We start from the raw sequence: 12107 nt of genomic DNA, 5'->3' as shown, positions 1-12107 counted from the left end.
GTTGAATTATTAATTATGTCAAAATTAGGAATCAAAGGATCAAAATCCAACAACAAACACACCCATTGGATGCACAAGATTGGTTATAAACCCTAGATGGACAAGAATAAGCATATGGAGGACGAAAAAGACCTAAATCTTCATCCAGTGACACAAACAAACCTTTTGGATGCACAAGATTGGTTAATAACCTTAATTGGACAAGAATAAGCCTAGGGGGGACGGAAATCACCTAAATGTTCATCCAATGACACAAACACACCTATTGGATGCACAAGATTGGTTAAAAAACCCTAATTGAATTAGAATAAACCTAGGGAGGACGAAAATGACCTAAATGTTCATCCAATGACACAAATGAACTAATTGGATGCACAAGATGAATAAGTTTAGGGAGGATGAAAATGACCTAAATGTAATCCAATGACACAACCACACCTATTGGATGCAGAAGATTAGTTAAAAACCCTAATTGAATCAGAATAAACCTATGGAGGACGAAAATGACCTAAATGTTTGTCCAGTGACACAAAGACACCTAATAGACGCACAAGATTGGTTAAAAACAATAATAGGACAAGAATAAGCCAAGGGAGGACGAAAATGACCTAAATGTTCATCCAATGACACAAATGAACTTATAGGATGCACAAGATTGATTAAAAACCCTAATTGGACAACAATAAGTCTAGGGAGGACGAAAATGACCTAAATGTTCATCCAATGACACAAATGAACTTATAGGATGCACAAGATTGATTAAAAACCCTAATTGGACAACAATAAGTCTAGGGAGGACGAAAATGACCTAAATGTTCATCCAATGACACAAATGAACTTATAGGATGCACAAGATTGATTAAAAACCCTAATTGGACAACAATAAGTCTAGGGAGGACGAAAATGACCTAAATGTTCATCCAATGACACAAATGAACTTATAGGATGCACAAGATTGATTAAAAACCCTAATTGGACAACAATAAGTCTAGGGAGGACGAAAATGACCTAAATGTTCATCCAATGACACAAATGAACTTATAGGATGCACAAGATTGATTAAAAACCCTAATTGGACAACAATAAGTCTAGGGAGGACGAAAATGACCTAAATGTTCATCCAATGACACAAACCCACCTATTGGATGCACAAGATTGTTTAAAAACCCTAATTGGAATAGAATAAACCTAGGGAGGCAAAAAATGATTGAAATGTACATCCAATGACACAAACAAACCTATTGGACGCGCAAGATTGGTTAAAAACCCTAATTGGACAAGATTATGCCAAGGGAGGACGAATATGACCTAAATGTTCATCCAATGACACTAACACACCTATTGGATGCACAAGATTGGTCAAAAACCCTAATTGGACAAGAATAAACCTAGGGAGGACAAAAATTACCTAAATTTTCATCCAATGACACCAACACACCTATGGCATGCACAAGATTGTTTCAAAGTCCTAATTGGACAAGATTAAGCCTAGGGAGGACGAAAATAGCCTAAATGTCCATCCTATGACACAAATACACCTATTGGATCCACAAGATTGGTTTAAAACCCTAATTGGATACGAATAAGCCAAGGGAGGACGAAAACAGCCTAAATGTCAATCCCATGTCACAAATGAACTTATTGGATGCACAAGATTGGTTAAAAACCCTATTTGGCCAAGAATAAGCATAGGGAGGACAAAAATGAACTAAATGTTCATCCAATGACACAAACACACCTATTGGATGCACAAGATTGGTTAAAAAAACCTTAATTGAATTAGAATAAGTTTTGGAGGGATGACAATGACTTAAATGTTCATCCAATGACACAAATGAACTTATTGGATGCACAAGATTGATAAAAAACCCTAATTGGACAAGAATGAGCCAAGGAAGGACGAAAATGACCTAGATGTTCATCCAATGACACAAACACACCTATTGGATGCACAAGATTGATAAAAAACCCTAATTGGACAACAATAAGTCTAGGGAGGACGAAAATGACCTAATTGTTCAACCAATGACACAAACATACCTATTGGATGCACAAGATTGGTTAAAAACATTAATTGGAATAAAATAAACGTAGGGAGGACGAAAATGACCTAAATATACATCCAATGACACAAATGAACTTAATGGACGCACAAGATTGGTTAAAAACCCTAATTCAACAAGAATGAGCCTCGTAGCGACGAAATGACCTAAATGTTTATCCAATGACAAATGAACTTATTGGATGCACAAGATTGATTAAAAGCCCTAATTGGACAACAATAACCCTTGGGAGGACGAAAATGACCTAAATGTTCATCCATTGACACAAACACACCTAATGGATGCACAAGATTGGTTAAAAACCTTAATTGGAATAGAATAAACCAAGGGAGGACGAAAATGAACTAAATGTACATCCAATGACACAAACACACCTATTGGACGCACAAGATTGGTTAAAAACCCTAATTGGACAAGAATATGCCAAGGGAGGACGAAAATGCCCTAAATGTTCATCCAATGACACAAACACACCTATTGGATGCACAAGATTGGTTAAAAACCCTAATTGGACTAGAATAAACCTAGGGGGAAGAAAATGACCTAAATGTTCATCCAATGACACAAACACCCCTATTGCCTGCACAAGATTGTTTCAAAGTCCTAAATGGACAAGATTATGCCTAGGGAGGATGAAAATGGCCTAAATGTTAATCATATGAGACAAACACACCTATTGGATGCAAAAGATTGGTTAAAAACCCTAATTGAACAAGAATAAGTCTTGGGGGGACGAAAATGACCTAAATATTCATCCAATGACACAAATGAACTTATTGGATGCACAAGATGGGTTCAAAGCCTTAATTGGACAAGAATAAGTCTACGGAGGACGAAAATGACCTAAACATTCATCCAATGATACAAACACACCTATTTGATGCACAAGATTGGTTAAAAACCATAATTGGAATAAAATAAACCTAGGGAGGACGAAAATGTCCTAAATGTTCATCTAATGACACAAACACTCCAATTGGATGCACAATGTTGGTTTAAAACAATAATTGGACAAGAATAAGCCTAGGGAGGAAGAAAATGACCTAATTAATAATCCCAAGACACAATTGAAATTATTGGATGCAAAAAATTGGTTAAAAACCCTAATTGGACTAGAATAAACATAAGGAGGACAAGAATGATCTAAATGTTCATCCAATGACACAAACACACCTATTGGATGCACAAGATTTGTTAAAAACCATAATTGGACTAGAATAAACCTAGGGATGCCTAAATCATCTAAATGTTAATCCAATGACACAAATGAACTTATTGGATACACAAGATAGCTTAAAAACCTTATTTGGACAAGAATAAGTATATGGAGGAAAAAATGAACTTATTGGATACACAAGATAGGTTAAAAACACTAATTGGACAAGAATAAGCATATGGAGGAAAAAAATTACCTAAATGTCCATCCAATGACACAAAGACACCTATTGGATGCAAAAGATTGGTTAAAACCCCTAATTGAACAAGAATAAGCCTTGGGGGGACGAAAATGACCTAAATATTCATCCGATGACACAAATGAACTTATTGGATGCGCAAGATTGGTTAAAAACCCTAATTGGACTAGAAAAAATATAGGGAGGACGAAAATGACGTAAATGTTGCTCCAATTACACAAATGAACTTATTGGATGCGCAAGATTGGTTAAAAACCCTAATTGGACTAGAAAAAATATAGGGAGGACGAAAATGACGTAAATGTTGCTCCAATTACACAAATGAACTTATTGGATGCGCAAGATTGGTTAAAAACCCTAATTGGACTAGAAAAAATATAGGGAGGACGAAAATGACGTAAATGTTGCTCCAATTACACAAATGAACTTATTGGATGCGCAAGATTGGTTAAAAACCCTAATTGGACTAGAAAAAATATAGGGAGGACGAAAATGACGTAAATGTTGCTCCAATTACACAAATGAACTTATTGGATGCGCAAGATTGGTTAAAAACCCTAATTGGACTAGAAAAAATATAGGGAGGACGAAAATGACGTAAATGTTGCTCCAATTACACAAATGAACTTATTGGATGCGCAAGATTGGTTAAAAACCCTAATTGGACTAGAAAAAATATAGGGAGGACGAAAATGACGTAAATGTTGCTCCAATTACACAAATGAACTTATTGGATGCGCAAGATTGGTTAAAAACCCTAATTGGACTAGAAAAAATATAGGGAGGACGAAAATGACGTAAATGTTGCTCCAATTACACAAATGAACTTATTGGATGCGCAAGATTGGTTAAAAACCCTAATTGGACTAGAAAAAATATAGGGAGGACGAAAATGACGTAAATGTTGCTCCAATTACACAAATGAACTTATTGGATGCGCAAGATTGGTTAAAAACCCTAATTGGACTAGAAAAAATATAGGGAGGACGAAAATGACGTAAATGTTGCTCCAATTACACAAATGAACTTATTGGATGCGCAAGATTGGTTAAAAACCCTAATTGGACTAGAAAAAATATAGGGAGGACGAAAATGACGTAAATGTTGCTCCAATTACACAAATGAACTTATTGGATGCGCAAGATTGGTTAAAAACCCTAATTGGACTAGAAAAAATATAGGGAGGACGAAAATGACGTAAATGTTGCTCCAATTACACAAATGAACTTATTGGATGCGCAAGATTGGTTAAAAACCCTAATTGGACTAGAAAAAATATAGGGAGGACGAAAATGACGTAAATGTTGCTCCAATTACACAAATGAACTTATTGGATGCGCAAGATTGGTTAAAAACCCTAATTGGACTAGAAAAAATATAGGGAGGACGAAAATGACGCGAGGACGAAAAGGACCTAAATGTTAATCCGATGACACAAATGAACTTATTGGATGCACAAGATTGGTTAAAAACCCAATTTGGACAAGAATACGCATAGGGAGGACGAAAATGACCTAAATGTACATCCAATGACACAAAGACACTTTTTGGATGCACAAGATTGGTTAATAACCCTAATTGGACTACAATTAGCCTAGGGGGACGAAAATGACCTAAATCTTCATCCAATGACACAAACACACCTATTGGATGCACAAGATTGGTTAAAAAACCCTAATTGAATTAGAATAAACCTAGGGAGGACGAAAATGACCTAAATGTTCATCCAATGACACAAATGAACTTATTGGATGCACAAGATTGGTTAAAAAACCCTAATTGAATTAGAATAAACCTAGGGAGGACGAAAATGACTTAAATGTTCATCCAATGACACAAATGAACTTATTGGATGCACAAGATTGGTTAAAAAACCCTAATTGAATTAGAATAAACCTAGGGAGGACGAAAATGACTTAAATGTTCATCCAATGACACAAATGAACTTATTGGATGCACAAGATTGGTTAAAAAACCCTAATTGAATTAGAATAAACCTAGGGAGGACGAAAATGACTTAAATGTTCATCCAATGACACAAATGAACTTATTGGATGCACAAGATTGGTTAAAAAACCCTAATTGAATTAGAATAAACCTAGGGAGGACGAAAATGACTTAAATGTTCATCCAATGACACAAATGAACTTATTGGATGCACAAGATTGGTTAAAAAACCCTAATTGAATTAGAATAAACCTAGGGAGGACGAAAATGACTTAAATGTTCATCCAATGACACAAATGAACTTATTGGATGCACAAGATTGGTTAAAAAACCCTAATTGAATTAGAATAAACCTAGGGAGGACGAAAATGACTTAAATGTTCATCCAATGACACAAATGAACTTATTGGATGCACAAGATTGGTTAAAAAACCCTAATTGAATTAGAATAAACCTAGGGAGGACGAAAATGACTTAAATGTTCATCCAATGACACAAATGAACTTATTGGATGCACAAGATTGGTTAAAAAACCCTAATTGAATTAGAATAAACCTAGGGAGGACGAAAATGACTTAAATGTTCATCCAATGACACAAATGAACTTATTGGATGCACAAGATTGGTTAAAAAACCCTAATTGAATTAGAATAAACCTAGGGAGGACGAAAATGACTTAAATGTTCATCCAATGACACAAATGAACTTATTGGATGCACAAGATTGGTTAAAAAACCCTAATTGAATTAGAATAAACCTAGGGAGGACGAAAATGACTTAAATGTTCATCCAATGACACAAATGAACTTATTGGATGCACAAGATTGGTTAAAAAACCCTAATTGAATTAGAATAAACCTAGGGAGGACGAAAATGACTTAAATGTTCATCCAATGACACAAATGAACTTATTGGATGCACAAGATTGGTTAAAAAACCCTAATTGAATTAGAATAAACCTAGGGAGGACGAAAATGACTTAAATGTTCATCCAATGACACAAATGAACTTATTGGATGCACAAGATTGGTTAAAAAACCCTAATTGAATTAGAATAAACCTAGGGAGGACGAAAATGACTTAAATGTTCATCCAATGACACAAATGAACTTATTGGATGCACAAGATTGGTTAAAAAACCCTAATTGAATTAGAATAAACCTAGGGAGGACGAAAATGACTTAAATGTTCATCCAATGACACAAATGAACTTATTGGATGCACAAGATTGGTTAAAAAACCCTAATTGAATTAGAATAAACCTAGGGAGGACGAAAATGACTTAAATGTTCATCCAATGACACAAATGAACTTATTGGATGCACAAGATTGGTTAAAAAACCCTAATTGAATTAGAATAAACCTAGGGAGGACGAAAATGACCTAAATGTTAATCCGATGACACAAATGAACTTATTGGATGCAAAAGATTGGATAAAAACCCTAATTGGGCAAGAATAAGCATAGGCTACGAAAATGACCTAAATGTACATCCAATGACACAAAAAAACCTTTTGGATGCGCGAGATTGGTTAGTAACCCTAATTGGACTAGAATAAGCCTAGGCGACCTAAATCTACATCCAATGACACAAAAACACCTATTGGATGCACAAGATTGGTGAAAAAACCCTAATTGAATTAGAATAAACCTAGGGAGGACGAAAATGACCTAAATGTTCATCCATTGACACAAATGAACTTATTGGATGCACAAGATTGGTTAAAAACCCTAATTGGACAACAATAAGTCTAGGGAGGACGAAAATGACCTAAATGTTCATCCAATGACACAAACGCACCTATTGGATGCACAAGATTGTTTAAACACCATAATTGGAATAGAATAAACCTAGGGAGGACGAAAATCACGTAAATTTTCATTCAATGACACAAATAAACTTATTGGATGCACAAGATTGGTTAAAAACCCTAATTGAACAACAATAAGCCTTGGGGCGACGAAAATGACCTAAATGTTCATCCAATGACACAAATGAACTTATTGGATGCACAAGATTGATTAAAAACCCTAATTGGACAACAATAACTCTAGGGAGGACGAAAATGACCTAAATGTTCATCCAATGACACAAACGCACCTATTGGATGCACAAGATTGTTTAAAAACCCTAATTGGAATAGAATAAACCTAGGGAGGCAAAAAATGATTGAAATGTACATCCAATGACACAAACAAACCTATTGGATGCGCAAGATTGGTTAAAAACCCTAATTGGACAAGAATATGCCAAGGGAGGACGAATATGACCTAAATGTTCATCCAATGACACTAACACACCTATTGGATGCACAAGATTGGTCAAAAACCCTAATTGGACTAGAATAAACCTAGGGAGGACGAAAATTACCTAAATTTTCATCCAATGACACCAACACACATATTGCATGCACAAGATTGTTTCAAAATTCTAATTGGACAAGATTAAGCCTAGGGAGGACGAAAACAGCCTAAATGTCCATCCTATGACACAAATACTCCTATTGGATCCAGAAGATTGGTTTAAAACCCTAATTGGATAAGAATAAGCCAAGGGAGGACGAAAATGAACTAAATGTTCATCCAATGACACAATAAAACCTTTTGGATACACAAGATTGGTTAAAAACCCAAATTGAACAAGAATAAGATTTAGGGGTCGAAAATGCCCTAAATGTTCATCCAATGACACAAATGAACTTATTGGATGCACAGGATTTGTTAAAGACCTTAATTGGACAAGAATAAGTCTAGGGAAGATGAAAATGACCTAAACGTTCATCCAAAGACACAAACACACACATTGGATGCAAAAGATTGGTTAAAAACCCTAATTGGAATAGATTAAACCTAGGGAGGACGAAAATGACCTATACGTTCATCCAACGACACAAACTCACCTATTGGATGCACTAGATTGGTTAAAAACCCTAATTGGAATAGAATAAACCTAGGGTGGACGAAAATGACCTAAATGGTCATCCAATGACACAAATGAACTTATTGGATGTACAAGATTGGTTAAAAACCCTAATTGGAATAGAATAACCCTAGGGGGGACGAAAATGACCTAAATGTTCATCCTATGACACAAATGAACTTATTGGATGCACAAAAATGGTTAAAAACCCTAATTGGACAAGAATAAGTCTAGGGAGGACGAAAATGACCTAAATGTTCATCCAATGACACAAACACACCTATTGGATGCATAAGATATGTTAAAAACCCTAATTGGAAGACAATAAACCTAGGGAGGACGAAAATGACCAAAATATTCATCCAATGACACAAAAGAACTTATTGGATTCACAAGATTGGTTAAAAACCCTAATTGGACCAGAATAAGTCTAGGGAGGACGAAAATGACCTAAATGTTCATCCAATGATACAAAGACACCTATTGGATGCACAAGATTGGTTAAAAACTCTAATTGAACAAGAATAAGCCTTGAGGGCACGAAAATGACCTAAATGTTCATCCAATGACACAAATGAACTTATTGGATGCACAAGATTGTTTAAAAACCCTATTAGGACAAGAATAAGTGTAGGGAGGACGAAAATGACCTAAATGTAATGCAATGACACAAACACACCTATTGGATGCACAAGAGTGGTTAAAAACCATAATTCGACAAGAATTAGCCAAGGGAGGACGAAAATGACCTAAATGTTCATCCAATGACACAAAGACACCTAGGGAGGACCAAGATGACCTAAATGTTAATCCCATGACACAAATGAACTTATTAGATGCACAACATTGGTTAAAAACCCTAGATGGACAAGAATAAGCATAGGGAGGACGACAAAGACCTAAATGTTCATCCAATGACAAAAACAAACCTTTTGAATGCATAAGATATGTTAATAACCCTAATTGGACAAGAATAAGCCTAGAAGGGACGAAAATGATAAAAATGTTCATCCAATGACACAAACACACCTATTAGACGCACAAGATTGCTTAAAAACCCCTAATTTAATTAGAATAAACCTAGGGAGGACGAAAATGACCTAAATGTTCATCCAATGACACAAAGAATAAGCCTTGAGGCGACGAAAATGCCCGAAATTTTTATCCAATGACACAAACACACCAATTGGATGCACAAGATTGGTTAAAACCCCTAATTTGACTAGAATAAACCTAGGGAGGACGAAGATGACCCAAATGTTCATCCAATGACACAAACATACCTATTGGATGCAGAAGATTGGTTAAAAACCCTAATTGGACAAGAATAAGCCAAGGGAGGACGAAAATGACCTAAATGTTCATCCAATGACACAAACACACCTATTGGATGCACAAGATTTGTTAAAAACCATAATTGGACTAGAATAAACATAGGGATGACGAAAATGACCTAAATTTTCATCCAATGACACAAATGAACTTATTGGATACACAAGATTGGTTAAAAACCCTATATGGACAAGAATAAGCATGGGGAGGACGAAAATGACCTAAATGTTCATCCAATGACAAAAACATACCTATTGGATGTACATGATTGGTTAAGAACCCTAATTGGACAAGAATAAGCCTATGGGGACGAAAATGAGCTAAATATTCATCCAATGACACAAATGAACTTATTGGATGCACTAATTGGTTAAAAACCCTAATTGGACAAGAATCAGTCTAGGGAGGACGAAAACAACGAAAATGGTCATCCAATGACACAAACACACCTATTCGATGCACAGGATTGTTTAAAAACCATAATTGGACAAGAATAAGCCAAGCGAGAACGAAAATGATCTAAATGTTCATCCGATGACACAAACACACCTATTAGATGCACAAGATTGGTTAAAAACCCTAATTGGACAAGAATAAGCCAAGGGAGGACGATAATGACCTAAATGTTCAACCAATGACACAAACACACCTATTGGATGCACACAATTAAATAAAAACGTTAATTGGACTAGAATAAGTCTAGAGAGGACGAAAATGACCTAAATGTTCAGCCAATGACACAAACACACCAATTAGATGCACAATGTTGGTTTAAAACCATAATTTGACAAGCATAAGCCTAAGGAGGACGAAAATGATCTAACTATTAATCCCACGACACAAATGAACTTATTGGATGCACCAGATTGGTTAAAAACCCTAATTGGACAAGAATAAGCATAGGGAGGACGAAAATGACCTAAATGTTCATCCAATGACACAAACACACCTATTTGATGCACAAGATTGGTTAATAACCCTATTTCGACAAGAATAAGCATAGGGGGGAAGAAAATGACCTAAATGTTCATCCAATGATACAAATGAACTTACTGGATGCACAAGATTGCTTAAAAACCCTAATTGAACGAGAATAAGCCTTGGGGGGATGAAAATGACCTAAATGTTCATCCAATGACACAAATGAACTTATTGGATGCACAAGAATGGTTAAAAACCCTAATTGGACAACAATAAGTCTAGGGAGGACGAAAATGACCTAAATGTTCTTCCAATGAAACAAACACACCTATTGGATGCATAAGATTTGTTAAAAATCCTAATTGGAATAGAATAAACCTAGGGATGACGAAAATGACCTAAATGTTTATCCAATGAAACAAAGACACCTATTAGATGCACAAGATTGGTTAAAACCCCTAATTGAACAAGAAGAACCCTTGGGGGGACGAAAATGACCTAAATGTTAATCCAATGACACAAATGAACTTATTAGATGCACAAGATTGGTTAAAAACCCTAATTGGAAGAGAATAAACCTAGGGAGGACGAAAATGACCTAAATGTTAATCCAATGACACAAATGAACTTATTAGATGCACAAGATTGATTAAATAACCTAATTGTACAAGAATATGTCAAGGGAGGACGAAAATGACCTAAATGTTCATCCGATGACACAAACTCACCTATTGCATGCACAAGATTGTTTCAAAATCCTAATTGGACAAGACTAAGCATAGGGAGGTTGAAAATTACATAAATGTTCATCATTTGACACAAACACACCTATTGGATGCACAAGATTGGTTAAAAACCCTAATTGGAAGAGAATAAACCTAGGGAGGACGAAAATGACCTAAATGTTCATCCAATGACACAAACACACCTATTGGATGCACAAGATTGGTTAAAAACCCTAATTGAACAAGAATAAGCCTTGGGGGACGAAAATTACCTAAATGTTCATCCAATGCCACAAATGAACTTATTGGATGCACAAGAATGGTTAAAAACCCTAATTGGACAAGAATAAGTCTATGGAGGACGAAAATGACCTAAATGTTCATCCAATGACACAAACACACCTATTGGATGCACAAGATTGGTTAAAAACCCAAATTGGAATAGAATAAACCTAGGGAGGACGAAAATGACCTAAATGTTCATCCAATGACACAAATACACCATTTGGACACATAAGATTGGTTAAAAACCATAATTGGACAAGAATAAGCCAAGGGAGGACGAAAATGTCCTGAATGTTCATCCAATTGTTGGACTTTAGTCCTTTGAATCCTAATTTTGACATAATTAACAAACATACAATGTTCATACATCATATGATAATTCTAACATTTTAATTGAGCAAGATTTCAGGAACAACAACTCAACCCTACACACTTGAGACAAATTGCTTGGAACTCAAGAAATCAACAAAAGTTGAATATTCACTGAGTAAATCGATTG

This window comes from Cicer arietinum, unplaced genomic scaffold (assembly GCF_000331145.2).
Source record: "Cicer arietinum cultivar CDC Frontier isolate Library 1 unplaced genomic scaffold, Cicar.CDCFrontier_v2.0 Ca_scaffold_5784_v2.0, whole genome shotgun sequence".
In the NCBI taxonomy this organism is placed as follows: domain Eukaryota; kingdom Viridiplantae; phylum Streptophyta; class Magnoliopsida; order Fabales; family Fabaceae; genus Cicer; species Cicer arietinum.
The sequence above is the reverse complement of the archived record's forward strand: the minus strand, read 5'-3'. Positions refer to the sequence as shown.